Source organism: Magnolia sinica, chromosome 14 (assembly GCF_029962835.1).
Source record: "Magnolia sinica isolate HGM2019 chromosome 14, MsV1, whole genome shotgun sequence".
Lineage (NCBI taxonomy): Eukaryota > Viridiplantae > Streptophyta > Magnoliopsida > Magnoliales > Magnoliaceae > Magnolia > Magnolia sinica.
Window position 1 is genome coordinate 77,737,574 of NC_080586.1, and position 23,159 is coordinate 77,760,732.

The 23,159-nt window shown below is 39.8% G+C and overlaps 1 long non-coding RNA gene across 1 annotated transcript in view; it reads right to left on the minus strand.

Moving 5' to 3' along the window:
- Positions 1 to 214: 214 nt before the first annotated feature.
- The window catches only part of LOC131226307 (uncharacterized), a 77,729-nt gene continuing 54,784 nt past the window's right edge, over positions 215 to 23,159 (minus strand). Inside the window, exon 2 of the long non-coding RNA XR_009161713.1 lies at positions 215 to 412. This is a non-coding gene — a long non-coding RNA (uncharacterized LOC131226307). The remainder of the gene's footprint in view (positions 413 to 23,159) is intronic.

A 23,159-nucleotide genomic window follows, 5' to 3' on the forward strand; every position in this document is an offset into this window, starting at 1 on the left:
TCTGCACTATGCAATCCGGGTCTATTAAGCTTACTCTAGAAACATTTGCGGGGGATCCGTGGTCCTATGTAAGACCGGATCATTCGAGAGTACTCTCTCCATTGAGTAATAAGCAATAAGACATTCAATGGATGGATGAATTTGGACATGTGTGTGTGGGGCTTGGCAAAGTTCATCGGCAAAAGTTTAAGATAGACAGACTAGAAAGTAGAAATAGAATTCCAAGGTCACGTGCTTTATTCAGAACTCACCCATACGCTTGATACAATGGCTTGTAACAAGACCTATCTACCATGAGCGGGGTGCGTATTTTTATTTGAGGACGGCACTAATGTGCCATGCCCATTGCACTAGATAACATAAAAGTTCCATCGACGGTGGTCTAAGCATCCATCAGCACTGTATGAAGATACTCTGCCATGGAAACGGGCTGCAGCCGTTGATGCTGGTTCCAAACTCGATTTGCGGAACCCCATTGCAACTGTCGTCGTTGTACGCCGCACCGGCCTGCCCGTCGTAGGTGAAGATGTAGCCGCCGCTTAAGTCAACGGTGGAACACCCGCACTGGTTTAGCTGCTCCGTATTGCCGTTGCACCCGGGCCCAGAATACGCCGTGAAACTGCTCGCATGTGCATGGTTGCTTCCTAGCACAAGCAGTGCCATGACCACAATCACCATATGGATTGAAGTCTTCTTATGGGCCATCAGATTAAGGGATGATCAAAGGACTCATTACTCTTTAGGGAAAGTAGAAGGTTGGGGTGATGGATGGTGATGAATCTTCTTTATTTATAGGGGGCGAGAGATGGTTGAATGGGTCCATGCATGGATAAAATTATTGTCCTCGCAATTTCGTCTGGGGGAGATGAACGAATGGGTCCATATGCATAGCAACAATTCTTGTTATCGGCAATTTCTCTGCCGTGGAATTTTTCAGGAGATTTAAAAATAAAAGTAACTTGTGATACCATACACAAAATCTCACTAAAAATAAAATATTAAAAAATACTTATTAAATTACTAAGAGTGCGGATCCTCTGCCTGCTCCCTGCCTCCAGCGTTTTCATTGGTCAACGTCACTATAAGTGCCACCTCATCAGTTTTTTAAATATATCAGAAAAAGAACATTTAATAAAAACTATAACGGAGACGTCAAAAGGGAAATCGGATTGGTACTGAGTTACTCAGTACGCTCTTATCGTACTGAGTAAACTCAGTTGGGCCTACTACAAATGCATGTAGTTTATCCACGCCGTCCATTCGTTTTTCCATATCATTTTATGGGTTCAACCCAAAATTGATGTATATATACAAAACTCAAGTGGGCCATACCACTGGAAAAAGTGGAAGTATTGATTTCAACCGTTGAAAAATTTCTAAGGCCCCCACAGTGATGTTTATTTGTCATCCAACCTGTTCATAAGATCAGAAGGACATGGATGAAGGGAAAACACAAATATCATCTTGATTTAAAACCTCTGCTGTCCCTAAGAATTTTTCAATGGTAGATGTTCAATTAACACAGTTTCTGGTGGTGTGGTCTATTTGAGGATTATATATACTCCATTTTTGGGATAAATCCTTAAAATTATGTGTTAAAAGAGATGGACGGAGTGGATAGAATTCATGAATGACACAGGGGCCCACAGAGTTTACTCAGTACGCTTACCGTGCTGAGTTAAACGGAAGCAGTTTGCGTGCTGAGTAACTCAGTACAGTAAGCGTAATGAGTAAAGTCTGTGGAGTCCACCATCACTGTCATTCGTGCATTGTATCAACTCCATCCATCTCTTTTATCATCTAATTTTAGGGTTTTACAACAAAAATTAATCATATCCAAAGATCAAGTGGACCACACCACCTGAAATAGTGTGGATTGAATTCTACCGTTGAAAAGTTTTTGAGGCCCATGGAAGTTTTATATCAAGATGATGTTTGTTTTTTTCCATTCATCCATGTCTTTGTGATGGTATGAACAGTTTGGATGAAAAATAAAAATCATTGGGGGCTTAGAAACACTTCAATGGTGAATATCAATACTTCCACTGTTTCCTTTGGTATGGTCTACTTGAGCTTTTGATATACTTCAGTTTTGGGCTCAACTCCTAAAATGATCTGAAAATATGGATGGACGGCGTGGATAAACCACATGAATTCACAGTGGGCCCAATAGAGTTTACTCAGTACAATAAGACTCGGTACGCAATCCGATTTCACGTTAGAAAGGGATTTCCTGCCAAAGCCTTTTGTAGTAAGATCCTGCGCAAGGATTCCGAATGGGCCCACTGCGATGTTTGTGATAAACCAACCCGTTCATCCATTTTTAGATATCATTTTAGAACATCGTACCAAAACTAATGAATATACAAAACTCAAATGGTCCACACGAGAGGAAACAATGGGGATTTAGTGTCCACCATTGAAATATTTATATGACCACAAAAGTTTTGCATCAGTCTAATATTTTGGTGTTTTCACTTCATCCTAGTAAAAATGATCTTATAAATAGTTTGGATGGCATATAAACATCAAGAGGCCTAGGAAGGTTTCAACGGTAGGAATTTCTTTCTCCACTCTTTCATCTTGTATGGCCCAGTTGAGTTTTTGATCATCCTAATTTTTGGTTACATGTCTTAAAATGAGCTATAAAAATGGATGAATGGATTGAAATTCTTATAAACATCACAGTGGACCCCACCATACATCCCAGCGCTGGAACTTCATGCAAAAGGCTTTCCCCAGTGAATCTGCGTCCACAGTTTCCATTGGAAATGTATTGGCTACTCCCCTGCCACTTGGTGTTATGTAGACCCACCATGATGTATGTGTTTCATCCATGCCATCCATCTATTTTTCTAGATCATTTTATGGCCTGAGACAAAAAATAAGGTATAACCCAATCTCAAGTGGACCACATTACATGAAATAGTGTTGAATGAACGTTGACCATTAAAAACTTTTTGGGGACCATAAAAGTTTTGGATCAAGCTGATCTTTGATTTTTCTCTTCACCTGGGTCTTTATAACCAAACCAACAGATTGGATGTCACATAAACAGTACGGTGGGCCTTAGGAGGACTTTAACGATGGATATCCAATCACCATTGTTTTCCTGTGGTGTGGTCCATATGAGATTTATATCCCTCTCATTTTTGGGATCAACCGCTAAAATTACAAGTAAAAATAGATTAACGGAATGAATGAAACACATACATCATGGTGGGGAAGTGATGTCACCCATTTATATAGGTCCCACTATGATGTATGTTTTGTATTCACACTGGCCATCCATTTGGAGAGATCATTTTAGGGCATGAGCCAAAGAATGAATCGGATCTAAAACTTGAGTGGACCCCACCACAAAAAATAGTGGAGAGAGTCACGCCCACCATTTATTACGACTGAATCCAATCCAAACTTCGTCACTTTGTCTACTGAACCCCATCACTTTGTACTGCAACCCCGTCACTTTGTCTAATGAACCCCGTCACTTTGTACTGCAACCTCATCACTTTGTCTAGTAAACTTCGTCACTTTGTACTGCAACCCTGTCACTTTGTCTACTGAGCGCCGTCACTTTGTACTGCAACCCCGTCACTTTGTCTACTGAACTCCGTCACTTTGTATTGCAACATCGTCACTTTGTCTAATGTATCCCGTCACTTTATGCTACAACCTTGTCACTGTGTGCTGTAATCTCGTTACTTTGTCTAGTGAACTCCGTCACTTTATATTGCAACCTCATCACTTGGTCTACTGAACCTCGTTACTTTGTACTGTAACCTCGTCACTTTGTCTACTGTACCCCGTTACTTTGTACTGCAATCCCGTCACTTTGTCTACTGAACCTCGTCACTTTGTATTGCAACCACGTCACTTTGTCTACTGTACCCCATCACTTTGTACTGCAACCCCGTCACTTTGTACTGCAACCTCATCACTTTGTCTAGTAAACTTTGTCACTTTGTACTGCAACCCTGTCACTTTGTCTACTGAGCGTCGTCACTTTGTACTGCAACTCCGTCACTTTGTCTACTGAACTCCATCACTTTGTATTGCAACATCGTCACTTTGTCTAATGTACCCCGTCACTTTATGCTACAACCTCGTCACTGTGTGCTGTAATCTCGTTACTTTGTCTAGTGAACTCCGTCACTTTATATTGCAACCTCATCACTTGGTCTACTGAACCTCGTTACTTTGTACTGCAACCTCGTCACTTTGTCTACTGTTCCCTGTCACTTTGTATTGCAACCCCGTCACTTTGTCTACTGAACCTTGTCACTTTGTACTGCAACCACGTCACTTTGTCTACTGTACCCCGTCACTTTGTACTGCAACCCCATCACTTTGTCTACTGAACCCCGTCACTTTGTACTACATCCTCGTCACTTTGTCTAGTGAACCCCGTCACTTTGTACTACAACCTCGTCACTTTGTCTAGTGAACCTTGTCACTTTGTACTATAATCCCGTCACTTTGTCTAGTGAATTCAAACCTCGTCACTTTGTCTAGTGAACCCCGTCACTTTATACTGCAACCCTGTCACTTTGTCTACTAAACCCCATCACTTTGTACTGCAACATCGTCACTTTGTCTACTATACTTGTCACTTTGTTTACCGAACCCCATCACGTTATACTACAACATTGTCACTTTGTCTACTGTACCCAGTCACTTTGTGCTGCAACTTCATCACTTTGTCTACTTTACCTTGTCACTTTGTGAAGTACCTCATCACTTTGTGATGAGGTTTTACTAGACAAAGTGATGGGGTTAAGTAGGGTTACTAGACAAAGTGATGAGGTTAAGTATGGTTACTGGACAAAGTGACGGGGTACAGTACACGAAGTGACGAGGTTGCCGCACAAAGTGACTGGGTACAGTTGACAAAGTGACGATGTTGCAGTACAAAGTGATGGGGTTCAGTAGATAAAGTGACGGGGTTGCAGTACAAAGTGATGAGGTTCACTAGATAGTAACAAGGTTCACTAGACAGTGACGGGGTTGTAGTACAAAGTGACAGGGTTCACTAAACAAAGTGACGGGGTTCAATAGACAAAGTGACGGAATTGCAGTACAAAGTGACGGGGTATAGTAGACAAAGTGATGAGGTTGCAGTATAAAGTAACGGGGTTCAGTAGACAAAGTGATGAGGTTGCAGTACAAAATGACGGGGTTCACTAGACAAAGTGATGAGATTGCAGCACAAAGTGACGAGGTACAGTAGACAAAGTGATGATATTGTAGCATAAAGTGACGGGGTACAATAGACAAAGTGACGATGTTGCAGTACAAAGTGACGGAGTTCAGTAGACAAAGTGACGGGGTTGCAGTACAAAGTGACGGGGTTCAGTAGACAAAGTGACGGGGTTACAGTTCAAAGTGACGAGATTCAATAGACAAAGTGACAAGGTTTGGATTGGATTCAGTCGTAATAAATGGTGGTCGTGACTCTCTCCACTGTTTTCTGTGGTGGGGTCCACTCGAGTTTTGGATTTGATTCATTCTTTGGCTCATGCCTTAAAATGATCTCTCCAAATGGATGGACGGTGTGGATACAAAACATACATCATAGTGGGACCCATATAAATGGGTGACATCACTTCCCCACCATGATGTATGTGTTTCATCCATTCCATTAATCTATTTTTACATATGGACCATACCATAGGAAAACAATGGTGATTGGATATCCATCATTAAAGTCCTCCTAAGGCCCACCTTACTATGTATTTGACATCCAATCTATTGGTTTGGTCATAAAGACCCAGGTGAAGGGAAAAATCAAAGATTAGCTTGATCCAAAACTTTTATGGTCCCCAAAAAGTTTTTAATGGTCAACGTTCATTCAACACTGTTTCATGTAATGTGGTCCACTTGAGATTAGGTTATACCTCATTTTTGGTCTCAGACCATAAAATGATCTAGAAAAATAGATGGACAGCATGGATGAAACACATACATCATGGTGGGCCCACATAGCACCAAGTGGCAGGGGAGTAGCCAATACATTTCCAATGGAAACCGTGGACGCGGATTCATTGGGGAAAACCTTTTGCATGAAGTTCCAGTGCTGGATGTATGGTGAGGTCCACCGTGATGTTTATAAGAATCTCAATCTATTCATCCATTTTTAGAGCTCATTTTAAGACATGTAACAAAAAATTAGGATGATAAAAAACTCAATTGGGCCATACAAGATGAAACAATAGAGAAAGAAATTCCTACCGTTGAAACCTTCATGGGCCTCTTGATGTTTATATGCCATCCAAACTGTTTATAAGATCATTTTGACTAGGATGAAGTGAAGACACCAAAATATTAGACCGATGCAAAACTTTTGTGGCCATATAAATATTTCGACGGTGGACACTAAATCCTCACTGTTTCCTCTCGTGTGGCCCATTTGAGTTTTGTATATTCATTAGTTTTGGTATGATATCCTAAAATGATTTCTAAAAATGGAAGAACAGGTTGAATTTATCACAAATGTCGCAGTGGGCCCATCTGGAATCCTTGTGCATGATCTTACTGCAAAAGGCTTTGGCAGGAAATCCGCTCTAACACATGAAATTGGATTGCGTACCGAGTCTTATCGTACTGAGTAAACTCTATTTGACCCATTGTGAATTCATGTGGTTTATCCACGCTGTCCATCCGTATTTTCAGATCATTTTAGGAGTTGAGCCCGAAACTGAAGTTTATCAAAAGCCTAAGTAGACCATACCAAAGGAATAGTGGAAGCATTGATTTTCACCATTGAAGTGTTTCTAAGCCCCTAATGATTTTCATTTTTCATCCAAACTGTTCATAAGATCACAAAGACATGGATGAATGGAAAAAACAAATATCATCTTGATATAAAACTTCTATGGGCCCCAAAAACTTTTCAACAGTAGAATTCAATTCGTACTGTTTCAGGTGGTGTGGTCCACTTGATCTTTGGATATGATTAATTTTTATTGTAGAACCCTAAAATTATATGATAAAAGAGATGGATGGAGTTGATACAATGCACAAATGACAATAACGGTGGGGTCCACAGACTTTACTCATTACGTTTACTGTATTGAGGTACTCCGTGCGCAAACTGCTTCCGTTTAACGTCTCCGTTATAGTTCTTATTAAACGTACTATTTTTAATATATTTAAAAAATTAATGACATGGCACTTACAGTGACGTTGACCAATGAAAACGCTGGAGGCAGGGAGTTCCTGCCTCGGGGAGGCAGAGGATCCGCACTCAATTATTAAATGTATATGTTATGGGAAAATCTGAGCTGAGTCCTACCGAAGCCAACTTGGAGAAATCAAGGAGCAAAGCTTCGGACCGATAGCATCTGACCCACCAGCTCGACTAAGATCAGCTTACTCGTGAAGCTCGGATGGTCGTAAGCAAGCCTCGGCCCGGATGAAAACGTGACTGAGGATTACGCTGAAGGGTTTACTCCAGTAACTCACATCCAGAGAGTCGTTCGGCGCATAACCTCAGGATAACGGCCGATATCAGCGCGCGCGTGGCTCTACCTTGATGGTAGAGATTGTGCCAAGATTAACGGACACGTTTACCTTAACCCGAAGGTATAAATAGATGACATTACTATAGAGAAAGGTATGCAACATCTCACACCATAAGCCCACTCTAAACAACTTATGAGGGGACCCAGCTCCCTCCATGCTGAATTATGAGGGGAACCGCCGTTGCAGAAAAGGGACGTGGTCTGGTTAGTGACCCAACACCAGCCAGCTAGCTATTTTAGGGCGTGAGCCCAAAAATGAGGCAGATCCAAATCTCAGGTGGACCACACCACAGGAAACAGTGGGGATTAAACGCTTACCGTTGAAAACATTTTAGTGGCAATGGAAGTTTTGAATTTAACTGATAGTTGTGTTTTCCCTTCATCCAGGTCTGTATGACCTTATCAACGGGTTGGATAGCAAACAAGCATTACAATGGGCCCTAGGAAGTTTTAACGGTGGATGTTCAATCAACCGAGTTTGCTTGTGGTGTGGACTACCTGTGATTTGGGTCTGCCTCATTTTTTGTATCATGCCCTAAAATAAGCTGCAGAAATGGATGGACAGCATGGAAATCTAGCTGTTGTTGGGTCACTAGCCAAACTGCGTCCCTGGAAAACTGTCTTGTGGGGGCCAAGATGTTATCCATGTCCCCATGGATTAAAAAAATCAGATTGAGAAAACCCGTATGAGCCACGTTAATGATGGGAGCAATATAAAATTATGACTAAAACCACTAATCGTATGAGCCACGTTAAAGATGGGAGTAATATAAAATTATGACTAAAACCACTAAGTTAGTTGGGGCCGGCATGAGTTTTCAACTACACTATTTTTTTTTCCTCCATCTATTCTTTATTCACACGCAATCAATAGGTTATATGAAAATAGAAAGCATGCTGCATGATGCATCTATACAAACTAATCAACTTTGACCCCAAGCATCAAAATGAATAAATACTCCACTTCCAAATCGATCAACTTTGGCAACAAGCATTAAAATAAACAGATACATTCACAATGAACGTATATGCCTAGATTTTGAGGAGAATAATCGTTTACTCAGCCACTTGTAGAATTTGATAATGATCAGGCGATAAGTGAAGGGTAGGGTTCTTCCTCCTAAGATGATTTGCTTTGTGCCTTCCAAATTTTATTTTATTTTTTTTAAAATACCAGTGTAAATCAAACAAAAGGAAAACCTCACAATCGATCACTAAGATAAACTGCAAGAATGCGTCTCTTAAAAGAAATTCTTAATATTGGGTAAAGAATAAATCCAACGTACGAGCATAAACTTGAATTATAACTAAAGATTACATCCAAGAATTACTGTTACTCCTAAGATAAGCTGAGATAAAAGATAAATTGATAGATTTGTTGTTTGATTGGTTTTTAGATTTGTTGATTCAATTTTTTTGCTATATTGATTTCTTCTGCTATATATAGATTTCTGATGTAGCTTATTCTTCTATATCTTTCCTGCATTACTATAATGGTTAAAATAGTCATAAAATCTTTCTAGATCCTTCTCTTATCTTTTTTTTTTTCCGGTGACTATTCCTCTTCCGCTCGGCCAAGCTCTACTTTGGTAGCTAATCATTCATCGACCACACTTCGTCTGCATTTCTTTCATCGGTTTTCTGATGATGTGTAAAATTATTATTTTTAGATGTTTCTCTCTTTAATATAACATATTAACCATTGTCACAGCCTTCCAAATCCTTTTGTCTTTCTTCACACGTTTTCCTCTATCCGTTTCACTTCTGAACACTAATCGGATGCTCGCTTCACTTCTATTAGCTAAGGTTTTGTTTCCCTTGGTTGCCTTTTTATCTTAAACATCTCAACTGCGTTTCTTGTATGTCAACTACAACACTCCTTCAACCATCCACTCACATGGAGAATTAGATTTACACAAGTTGTAATCCCACATAAGGTGCTTCAAGTCTTTGAATATCTTTTCATCCACTCTGTATTCCTCATGCAATACTACATGTCAGCCTCTTACTGGCTCTCTCAAAATAGCCAAAAATAAGGTATAACATCTCCCCCTCACACCACTTTTACTTTTGGAAAAATGTGATAGTAACGTTGTTTCGTTGCCAAACATCATAGTTGTAATTGGTCATTAATCCATGTGTTATTTTCCATTTAATTCTATGTAACATCCCAAATTTTCACGGCAAGAGTTTATACTTGTGCCCGAGGAAATCGAGTGTTAATAATGTAAGAGGATGTCTCAAGGTCTCGCCTTGACTTCCCTCTCATCTAGCTCACATCCAGTTACATTTGTAATTGTAATCATTCATAAGAATAAAATTAACTGTATTTATTATTACATGATTAAATAAATTGTGTAATGCTCTCACAATGGGAGCTTATTACAATGTCTAAGTTGCATAGCAGAAGTATAAATAAAATAAACCAGAAATTATTTTCTTATTCTATTCAGTAAAATCTTCTATCGAGGACTAGTCTTCTGGGTCTTCAACCTGTACGTCACCTACATCATATGTACAGTTGGAGAGGGTCAACGCCCTACTCATAGTGATGGTTATCCTTTAAGATTAATAGAAATTCAAGAGATTTATAAATGAAATGTAAAGGTTCCAATACATCTCATACTCCACCACTACGAGTGGTATCAGTATGCATAACCAATATATGTATGAATGCATGCCTAAACTTATAGTCGATTATCTACTTTTTCTTTGAGGAAATTTTTAACGTTTAGATCGTCTTTTTCACCCGGTTCATTTATTTTGACCAAATTCACGAACAAACTTTCATTGGCCTCCTTCAAACTTTCTTCAAATCTTTTTACTCTGGCCGTGAACTCAGCCCCAACTGTTTTCTTCTTTGGTACTTCAATCATCGGATTTCTCAATGATATAACAAGGAACCAGCCGATAAGGGACAATATCCTTCGACCTGACATCATTAGTTCGAGTCACTTCCGGAATAACTTGCACCATACTTTCTGGGTTCTTTTTCTTATAGTAATTCCAGTAGGGTGATCGAGTTTATTTCTTACAGTAAACTTGATGGGTCCTACCTCTTCGTCATAATAATATGCTTCGTTAGCATTCGATGTGTTCAAGAATGGCGAATTGGTGGAGGGATGATGGGATGCATGCGAAAGAATGGATTCAATTCCTCCCTAACAACGTGTTATTGAAAAGGAGAGCTTGCGATGTCCTAGAGGGGTGAATAGGATAATGTCAAATAATCGAAACTAGTGCTGAATATGTAAATAATACAAAGATCTCAATTGCTTGAGCATTAAAACATTGATTCCAAATAATTCGTAGGACAATGTTTACCTAAAATTTTAGGCAGGACAACTTTATTTCATGAATATCTTTAAAATCAAAACTTCAAACTAGCAAGAGTAAATTAAAGAATAACAATATTCTCCACAGAACTGAAATTAAATATATCCAATCCACCAAAAATAAAAATAAGACATTCATCACATGGCACAAAGAAATATAGTGGTTCGATGCTTTAAAAATAGTCACACCTACTCCACTCCCAAAATTACTTCCCTCATACTTTTGGCTTTCACTATAAAAAGGTTTTCACAGGGTCACCTTAATAACCTGATACAATTCCTTGTGATTTTCACGGGCTATCACAATAAAAACCCAAACTGAGAGTTTACTAGGCTATCTCAGACAAAACTTTAATTGAGATTTTTATAGGATATCTTAGAAAAACCTAACAAGAGTTATAGAAGGTATACTTATCTTTAACCGTAGAAGATGTAGTAGAAGTTTATAGCAGAGGGACCTCTTTCTTCCATGTAAATGGTGTTGTGTTCAATCAGATAGAAAAGGTCTAGGATTCTATAGATTTTAATTTTGTTAAACCCAAAATCTACCTAATTCAATTCTCTTATATCTCAAAGAGAAGTATAGTTTACTCTCTTAGATTAAACTTAAAAGATCTAAGACTAAAGGGAATTGAAAAAACTATTTAAATAAAATTAGAAATATTAATTTCTCATAAGTTATAGTATGTTTTATATGATATTCGCATATGGATTAAACCTAATATAGCATATGGATTAAATAAATAATATTGATATACATGGGATTATATTTTATATAGACATATCCAAGGAGTCTATATTTTTTAATTTAATCATTAGCCAATTCATAAAAACATACTAATTGGATCAGACTAAAACCGTTGTTAATTTAATTTTACAACGGAAATGTTCCATCGCTAATTCACAATTTTTACATAGTGTCTGAAGCGATTACTGATCAATTGGAGGTCGTAGGAGCGATTATATTCCCATTAGAGGTCTCAAGAGCAATTATGAGCGCATCGGAGTTTCGAAGATTGATTAAAGGTCCCAAGAGGTCTTAAGAGCGATTACGGATTGATTAGAAGTCAAGAAAGCGATTACGGTCACTGGAGCGATTATGGACCGATTTAATGGCATAAGAGCATTTACGTTCAAAACATAGGAGGTCCTTGGGTGGACTGATCTTCGGAGTCCATCTAGCAGTTACATGATCAATCTCAGGGATTTTTTATTTTTATGACAGATAGGATTCGTCGCAAATTTGTGACGAATCTGAATCCATCGCATCTCCATCGTAAATTTTCAATGGTTCACATCTGTCCTTTAAATTTTTCGTCATGGCAAATAACGCGAACCAAAATCGTCGTTAGTTTGATATTGCAACAAGGTGGACCTAATGGACATTTTTGAACATTTTGCTTATTGGGGTGAATAGTGATTGAATCCATTATCCCATTAGTGCTCACATGTTTGAAGAAATGCTTAAGTGAATATATTACTCTATTGATGCTTACATGTTCGATGAAATGCCTAACTCGTTGCATAGTAGTATGCATGCTATAATTGCATGATGTAGTGTTTAGTTCATAGCGATGCTTAGGATTTCTACGATGTTGGGTCAGTCGGTAAATCGCCCAAATCAACAAGTGGCCCGAGTTAGGGCGGCCACCTTAGGGTTGTTTGATCGACCCAGGTGAATACGGACAACAGACAGTAGCTAGATTACACAAGATGCTTACACCCAATGCCGGTTACATCGAGGTTCTCCAAGGTCAATCAAATTAGTCCATTAGCTGATTGATCATGTACGTTCACAATGTATAACACAATCAAATTGAATCTGGGATACCCCGTTCCCAATGGATGGTCCATTCATAACCATTAGTGTGATACAGTCCCCTAAGACTCATGAGCGGGGTATAATGGCATGGGACACCGTGTACGAGCTATCGGCCTATGCCGAGGTGACGAACCTTCCTGTAGTGACTAGTGAGCACTAATGGAGGTGATAAACCATTATTCGAACGATCCCTGTCAACTTACCCATCTGATGGTTTTGTGCCAGAGTACCGTTCGAATGACCCGGGCGTGAATGAAATTGAATGATGAACCTTTTTCTTTATGTGTTTTGGTTCTATGTGACAAGCCCGCACCTCGAAATTGAGTGATCATACCCGGTATTGGGTGACGACTCATACCGAGTTGATTCTCATACATTTTGTATTGTTCTGTACATTTGGAATTATTGATTCATTATATAAACGAGTGATACTTAAATTTGGATCAAGGGATACTGGTGAGGAGCCGCTTTCGTACGTAACGAAACACATGATCCGGATAAGGTGTAATGCCTCAGTTTTCAGAACTCGAGTATAACACTCGTTTCTAAAAAACCCAAGTGTTAATAATTAAATAATTGTCAACATTGCAGAATCAGAGAGCAATAGCGTAACCAAGCATAAATAATGCCATATAATCAAATATCAATATTTTAGTCCAGCCAGCTGGGTACCTTAATTACAAAATTCTTAAGTTCTAAAATATGGCAAGGTAAATTAAGAAAGAAAACACTACAACTATTGGTTGAGGCCATAGTATTTCGCAGCGTCCTGGTGCGGCTTTGCCTTATAATATTCTTCCTTCAATCCTGCTGCCACGGCCTCGGGATCTGGGCCGTAGTCGTCCCCATTTAAATTTGCATTCTCTGTACGGTTGAATATTGGATGAATGAGTGGTCAGCTTTGTGAATTCCCATTAAGATTACACACCGCCGCCTTAGGTAAGTATAATATAAAAACATACAAGGTACACAAAATAATACGAAATGTAGTCTTATTATATGCATAGATGTATGACTGCACATCAACTGGGAATGCTCATCCAGTTGGCTTTTGGGCAAAACCCATGCATGTGGTCGGTCACCAGCGAAAGTACATAGTACATGTGTAGTGCCAAACTCACCGAAGGTGGGTCGATAGTCAAAGGTCTGAGAGCTAAGAAAATGATACCATGACTAAGGGCACGTGCTACAACATTCAGAATTAGCCACCTGTTATCGTCCGAATGTTATGAATGCATAATTAGCTCAACCGTTATTATTCCATTTACAACCAGCCAGTTTAGTGAAGCTCAAAGTCACTGCGGGGGACTTGTCACCGAGCGTAGGCCAACGGATCGGGCATAGTGTCTCATAACCACCATTCCTGACCCATGAGTCTACCACCCTAAGATGCTTAATAGAAGCCCATCGATTAATAGCCAATCATAGTTCAACATATGGAACTTACCATCTCACGGTTATGTAGAAATAAATCATCGAAGCTACATAGGGCAAATACTGAGTCGAAGCCACATAGTTCAAATAACAAATCGAAATCATATAGGGAAAATATCAAATTGAAGCTGCATAGGGCAAATATCAAGTCGATGCGATAAAAAGACTATCTTCAAAAGCCACTCAGACACAATAACCTATGGATGGTAGGCCTACTTCAATATTCACATCCTTCAAGATAACCACTAGATCGAGGGCCCATTATAAACACAATCAATCAAGTTACATCCCAAGTATGAGTGTACATTTATAAGTGAGGTTTTCCATTGATTGATGTACCAGTTTAAGTTCCATAAGCAATCCACAAGCATGAAAAAATATGCAAGATAAATATTGAGCATGTAATCTAGCATTTAATTCTAACAACTAACACATGTAATTATAAGATAAAGATATCAATTATCAACCGAAATTAAAATAAAAATAATCACTTAAGCTAATGGAAAAATGGAAAGCTCAAAGGAAAGAAATCATCACCTTTTGTGTCAAATTGCCTACATTGTCGCCAAGAAGTGCGTGCACCCTTAGAATTGAATCCTACCATGAATTATGAAATCTTACAGTTAGATCAATGTTCTATAATTATCTGTGGTCAAGATGATAACCTAGGGTTTTGATTACTTATTTTTAAGGTTTTGATGTAGAATTAGGGTTTCATCCTAGAGTTTAGTCATAGACTTAAATTCTATAATTTGATTTGTAGTTGGTGTACAATAAATTACAATGTTAATTTAATAATTAGAAAATAATTATTAACCTTCGTGCTATAATTAATATTGCTAACATAGTAATAAGAATCATTATGATGATAATAAATACCATGATCTACCATTAAGAATAATATTTAAGAGAGTTAAATAAAATAATACTATTTGATAATTACAATTTTGTTTATAAGAACTAGGTTGAGCACAAATAATCTGCTAATGGCTAACAATATCTAATGTTATCAATCCTCATAAAATAGTGGTAATAATTATAATAATACATTAAAATGAGTCTAGTATGGGAAGAAAGTGTTGACTCACCCACGTCGACTCGGTTCAACCCACGAGAATCCACTTTCTCCTCCCCTCTTCTTTATCCCTTTCTCTTCATGCTGGAACTCTAGCCAGGCTTGGACGAACCCCAAGCCTAACCCGACCCAGCTAGATTCAGTTCCAGATGAGTTAACTCGGTCCCAACCGGATCGACTCAGTTTTCTCTCTCTAGCTTCTCTCATTCTCTCTCTCTCTCTGTCTCTCTCTCCTTTTCTTTTCTCTCATTTTTTTCTTCTTCCCTTCTTCCTTTCTTCCCTACTGGAAATGTCCAGCAGACCTCTAACTCAAACCAGCTGACCCGACAGCGAGTCAGCTCACACTCCAACTCAAACTCTCCATGTATTTTCCTTATGCTAGAGGACTTCTAGCAAGCCTAGATTCAAACTAGGTCCTCCCCAAACCTGTCCTGACTCACCACACATGCCCTGACCCGTCACTGAACTCGACAACGAATAGAGGTGGCAAGGAGCAGCATATCGGTGAGCTTCTGCTGAGTTAACTTGGCCTAACTCGATGTGGCGCACCACCACAACTCGAATCCTCTCTCTCTCTCTCTCTCTCTCTCTCTCTCTCTCTTTTCTTCTTCTTCTTCTTCTTCTTCTTCCCTTTCTTCTTTCAATATTCCCTGGGGTGACCTGGACCGAACCAAGCCCGCCCCAAACATGACCGAGTCAGCAACCTGGTGGGCAGAGCATCATCACAGTGTACCCACACCACCTGCACTCTCTTCCTTCATCTCCTTCTTCCTCTCTATCTTCCCTTTCCTTTCTTCTCTGCTCTCTCTTTTCCCTTTACTAAAGGTCCAATGCCTCCGGGCGACTCGATTCAACCCGACTTGGCCGAGTCACCTGGTGCGACAACCCAACACACACATTGTCTTGATTAGATTTTCACCACAGCAATCCAGATAAGCTTTGGGATGATTATCCATGATCTAACAAGGTTTGGAAGGCTCACATGATGGACATTCAATGGCCACACAACTTAAACAATGACGACTTCCTGACGAGGAAGAAGACAGATCCCAATGCGAGGCAGTTTTCTTAGAACCAAATGCATTGGACTGTCTGATTTGATGGGATAGAGCTAGGGGATGCTGGGTTTCGAAGCTTCGATGAGGTTTTCCCAGTGGTTTTGAGCTTGGAAGTTGGTTGTCGTTTTTCGAGCGTGGCCGCCGAAAATGGAGAATGAGCCTTATTTCTCTATTCTAACGCGCTTATAATGAACCCTAGACCTCCGTAGAGCTGTTGGATTGACAACAAGCGTTCCAGTTTTGATCTGGTAGAAATCACCTCCAAAACGGTGGGTAGGGCTGAAACCGGCCGTGGTTTTACTCGAAAGCCCTAAACCATGTAGCTAGGAGTGAAGGGCTGAGATTCTCCCACTAAATGGATAGCGAGGATGGGCAGATGCAAAAAGGACACGAATCGCCAGCCTGTCGAACAGAACAATTGTCATTTTCGGTAATTATCATGCATGACACCTTTGTTTGGGCCCCGTTTGTGCGCATGCATGTATGCATGAACTAGTATGGATGGCATGGTTTTAGTCGGGCCCACTATCTGAATCTGATGGATGGTTCAGATCATGAAGGTGGGCCCCAATCTATGGGCCATGATAAAAAATTACGAACGTCTGTTCGTCCATTGGCAGAAAACAGTAAAAGAGAGAGGAATCCTTCCTCTTTACAGGAATTCTTGGGTCAAACCCGATTTGACTAGAGGTGCAGTCCATTGCATAGTAAGTGCACCACCCATGGTGCCCACGCAATGCCAGTGTGGGGTCCAACATGATGCTTACATGAAATCAACACCGTTCATTTGCTTAGGGGGTTCTAACTGGGACCCCTGGCTGAATATAAGGCAGATCCTAAACTCAGATGGCCTACACTTACTGATTACATGTTCAATTAGTGATTCTCACCAATCCAATGGTTGGATTTCTTCTAAGTTTGATCACGCTAACTCATAAGGTCTTAGGGTTCAAGGATGGGCTGATCAAAAACTTGGGTGGCCATAAAACTTCCTTTGTGCACCATAAAAGGCATTTTCCAACCATACAACGGTCAGATCAATTCACTGTCAATCATCATCGGTCTGAAGGGGTCCTAAACCAGCCTAGGTGCACCTGGATAGTTAGTATTATCATCTAATAGGCAAATTCACATGATCTAGTGCTAGATCGTTGAACAGGATGCCAAACCTGATGTATAGTAGATCTGACGAATTGGGTCTCAATTTTAAGATGATTTATAGTCAAGGCCTTCCATAGTCCACATTAAACGATTTCAATGGTTTCTAGGGCTATCTAGTTGTGTCTTAAAAGTTGATTTTATAACCTGGTGGATGAACTAGGGAAATCAAGTGTTGGAGTGATAGAAGGAACATTGTGGACCTCTGTGAACGCTGGGGGTTCGACGCTCATGGTTTAGGCGATCTCACTTTTTGTTTTTGTGTGGTTGTGTAGGGGATGATTTGGATTGATGTAAGTTTGGAGTTGACACTAGCCACTTAATCTCAAAATCCTGCAATCGGCTAGAACTTGCCGAATATGTAAGGCTAGAGAAATTCAAAAACTCTCTTGCCTTAAGTTGATTCCTGGTCTTAGATCCGGGATTCCAAGTAAGGGACCTCAGTTACAAAGAGGGAAGGTGTTAGGCACCCTCTTCGCCTGTACAAATGTACGGTCTCTACTTAGCGTGGTAAGAAATCTTAAGGGATAAATGATATGATCGAAGTAGAACTAGGCACACACGGATTTCTGATGTGGCAAGATCCGAGATTCCGGCAAGCTACAGAGCATACGTCCAAAGACGTGTCTAGAAAGATGGGCGTAATGATGCTTATGTAAAAGTAAAGAAGAGCAGACTAGATCACGATGAGTTTCTTATGTGAAAGGATCCGATGTACGACAAGTCAAGAGCATACATTCGATATTAATCTAAAGAAGCAAGGGGATTGAGAAGAGAGAAGATGTTATGATGAATGCTTGAATAGAAAATAAAACGATCTTCGACTTACTCTTGAGTTGGCTAAAATGTGGAATACAACATGATCAATCCGAGTTAGACTGTGGGGTCGAGATGGCTAGGGGGAGGCTAAGGGGTAGCTAAAAGATCAGATCTTGGAGGCTTGGAGCTCATTCTCACCATCTCTCTTTCTCTCTCTCTCTCTCTCTCTCTCTCCCTCTCTCTCACTTGAAAATTTTAGAATGAGATAGTTGTTGTGTATTTATGAAGAGGGGAAGGCTACTTATAGCCTTTTGTGATGACAATGTGGTAATTGTTGGGTTTATTAAGGGTAAAAACTGACATGATAGCTTGGGATTGGTTGAAGAGAGAGAAATTTCATATGACATGCTTTTATAGGCTCTTAGGGTTAGGTAAAATGGTAAATATGGTGAGCTTTAGGGGTAATTCTATATGAAAGTTGACTTTAAAATGAGGGACAACTGTGTGCTTAGAGGGGACACTGTCGGATAGAGAGCGGCAGTTGGATTACTGCATGTGGTAGTGTAACACCCCATACTTTCCAATACTCGAGTGTTACCATGTAGATTAATTTAATATAAACAAATATATATATATATATATATATATATATATATATATGGAAACGCTCACCTGCGAACCAGTTCGTATCTGTTACATACGAATTTTTTTGAGAACCCATCAAACGTGATGTGGATCCAAAATCTGAACCGTTCATGTGAAGCAACACCTTGTGAAACCCCCCAGGACCAAGTTTTACTTTGATTTAGAACTTTGATGGGCCATGAAAAATTAAAACAGTTTCCTCCCTCGATTTGCATTTCTCTTTGCTATGGCCCACCAGAATTTTAGATTACGGTGAAAATTTCTCACGTGAGGTTTCATGGGATTCCGCATCACATGGACCGTCCAGATTAGACACCCATGACACGTGTGCAAAGGTGCGCACATGCGTAGGTGCGCAGGGGAGCATGACTCTCTCTCTCTCTCTCTCTCTCTATATATATATATATATATATATATATATATATATATAATGCAACCTAAATATGTACACTATGAAATGTATACATGTTGTAAAGATTTAAAATTTCATGCTAAAATGATAAGTATGTATTTAATGTATATAAGACATTATGAAAATAATAATATATTAAATAAACGTAATGAATAATAATTTCACAACATAAAATCAAATTATAAATAATAATGTAACATTGACTATCTTTTATAAGTATGTATACAAAAATCATTAGATAATTTAATGGAATTGTATATTATTTAACAATATTATCAAATACAAATACAATTTTAATTAAATATGATATTGTACAATCTTCAATTCATTTATATGTATAATATGATATTGTATATTATGAATTATGTATATTAATGAATGTGTGAACAGCAGCATGTAATTAGTAATATGTTAATATTAAAAGTGTATATATATATATATATATATATATATATATATAGATACGGAAACGCTCACCTGCGAACCAGTTCGTACGTACTACGTACGAACTTTTTTGAGAACCCATCATAAGTATGTGGATCCAAAATCTGAACCGTTCATGTGAAGCAGCACCTCCTGAAACCCCCCGAGCCCAAGTTTTACTTTGATCTAAAACTTTGATGGGCCATGAAAAATGAAAACAGTTTCCTCCCTTGATTTGCATTTCTCTTTTCTATGGCCCACCAAAATATTAGATCGGGATGAAAATTTGTTACGTGGGGTTTTATGGGATTCCACATCACATGGACCGTTCAAATTAGACACCCATGGCACGTGTGCAAAGGTGCGCACGTGCGTAGGTGCGCAGGGGAGCATGACTCTATATATATATATATATATATGAGATTTTAAATATATGGTAATTATAAGTAATATACAAAAATAATAAAAATTATATTAATATTAGCATCAGTTAGTAATATATGACGAAAGCCTTACAAATGGCTCATTAGGATCTTTTAACCATTGACGTCCAACTTTGGAATTATCCAACCACTAGATTGACAAGAAACCATCATACGACTACAAATCACGTTGTGGGCCCCACCTAGGCATTCAACGACCTGATCCATGATCCCAGATCCTGCTTGGGAACTTCTAAATGGATTGGACGGAGTGGATTCCCCATAAACATCACGGTGGGCTCCACACATGTGTTGCTAGTGCACTCGCTGTGCATCAGTCCGGCAACCCGGTCAAAGCGCGCTGACCCGCCCTTTCTCCATAAAAAGAGAGATTTCTCTCTCGCTGCTGTTGACAGCAAACGGACGGGCGTCCGTAGTCAATCCAGACCGTCCATCGCGTTCAGAGATTGGGCCCTACCAAAACCTAGTAGACCCTACATGTATTCATATTAACGTGTGTACACAAACACTGGCGCAAATGGGGCCTGGAAACGCAATGTTTCCAAAAATGGAAACTGCTTCCACTCCATGTTGGTGATCCACGTGAGGTCGAATCCGCCAACCCTGACCGACCATCTCAAAACAATCCTGGCCCTACGAGCTAGGTCTTTTTGCTTAAAAGAAAGAGAAGGTGAGGGAACCGGCCGTCCCTTCTCAAGCTCAAACCCACCGATCCATTCTCTCCAGAGCTTCGATGGAGCTTATCTGGGAGCTTCATACGGTCCATATGGACGATCTGAAAGGAAGAAAACAGAGGAAGAAGAGCTGGAAGGGGAAACGCCATTAATGGCAGCTTCTTCTTCCTCGTTGGAGCCGCACCGAGCTGTCGGGTCAGGACTAGCGGGCACGGCTCGGTTTGGTTCGTGGTGGGTCGAGTTGCTGCCCCACTGGATCCTGAGACCGGGACACTTCATCAGGAGTCCGTTGCTACAGCTGTGGTTGTAGCTGTAACTGAGTTTGAGTCGACTCAACCGGCGTCAGATTGGGCCAGGTAACGCCCTACCTCCCTTCGTGCTCCTTCCTCTCAACGGTCCTAATCCCGCCTTTGTTTAAGATGGACCACCGATCATCAGTGACCATTTCATCAAACAGCAAGGATCATCTGAGGGACGTCCGGCAGGCGTTCTGGGCCGAGCCAGGCTTTCAGCCGTGAAGTGGGCCGAAATCAGCCCACGTTCTGGACTGAGTGCGGTCCTGACGGTAAGCTGAAAATGGCCTTCACCTGGGCCTTGAATCAAGCAGAAATCAGGCCTTTGTATGGGCCGTTGTGTAGCTAAACTCCAGCTGGGCCGTCAAACAGCCCCCAGCTGTTGCATGATGTGGGCCGAAACCAGCCCACGTTCTGGGCGGAAATTAGTTCAAAGAATGGGCTGGGACCAGCCCTTCGGTTGGACCAAAACCAGCCTAGAGGTGGGCCAGCTATAGCCACAAGCATGGGCCACGCCATGTACAGGATGGGCCTCACATGGAAGGTGCAGGTGGGCCTCACCAAGCAGTTTCTGGGCCTAGATGCATTGAGTCCAGGCCCAATGTTGGACCACCATGGGACAACCACTTCTGGGCCAAAACATGCCAAACCAAGGGCCAGTTTCCATAGGTTGGGTCCCTATAATCCCCACCTACTTGTGGTGGCGTAGAAACCTAGTGGGTCACTCAATGATTGTCATGCATGTGACTTGGGGCGTATGGAAAAGGGCCTCATCGTCATTGGGTGGAAGAAAAACCCGAGTTGAATCAGGCCTAAATAGCTATGAGCTCAAGTCCACCAGGTCGGATCCTAGAGTTATAATAGAATAAATTGAACTAAGCTTGAGAATAAATAAGCCGTTGCCATCACCATTGTTATCATTTCTACCATTAGTAGAATTGTTAGTATTAGAAATGCATAGCCATTAGTAAATTATCTATAGTTATCATAGATTGTCATTCTTAAATATTATCATAAAAGTAGATCATAATATTAATAATTACTATTAATATGTTATGTTAATGTTAGTACTATAAATGAAACTACCACTAATGATATTAGCATAGTATCCATCACTTGAAAATATTATCTTTAATAATAGATTATACTATTTTATTACAATTGTAGTACTAACCATTACTATGGTCACAAATATTAATTATATCATTAACGTGGAGTTGTAACTAATCATATTATTATTATATTGTATTTTATAGTTCTACTCCTAGAACTAAAACTCTAGGATAAAAATCTAGTTCTACATCAAAACTCTAAAAATAAGAAATCCAAACCTCAGGTTAAATGGTAGGTAAAGGTCCACTAGGTAGCATAAGTAAGATCCTGACGTTGAACGTAATCGTAGATAGTTTATAAACTTTGATCTAACCATGCGGTTTGCAATTCATGGTAGGATTTGATTCTTAAGATGCATGCGCTCCCTAACAACATTAGTTAGCAGACCGAGTCGTAAGGTGATGATTCTTCCCCTTGAGCTTTTTATCTTCTCATTAACTTAAGTTTTAGTTTTATTTTAATTTATAAATGATATCTCCATTATATAATCACATGTGTTAATTGTTGGAATTGAGTTACTACATCACATGCTAAATGTTTATCATGTATATTTAATTTATGTTATTGGATTACTTGTGGATTGCTTCTGGGATTTAAACTAATACATTAGTGGGAAACCCACACTTATAAATGCACAACCATACTTGGGATATAACTTGGTTGAAGGTAGATTGTAATGGACCTTCGACTTAGTAGTTATTGAACGGTCGATAATTCTTCGACAATGGATGTTGTTGGTCTACCCACTCAGGGTATAGTCTGTGATACATAGGAATAGCATTGAGGCCCAATACTTGGCTGGTGACCTCCTTAATGATCTGTATTATCTGATCCCAATCGACTCATTGAGGTTCTTTGACTGGTGGTTGGACGGAACCGAATCGATTGGGATTATCATGAAACTTGAAGCCCTGCTGCAGATTGAATCTGACTGACGACCCTTGGTTTTTATTGTCAGGTGTAAAATCTTTAATACCTCGTTCATGTCACCT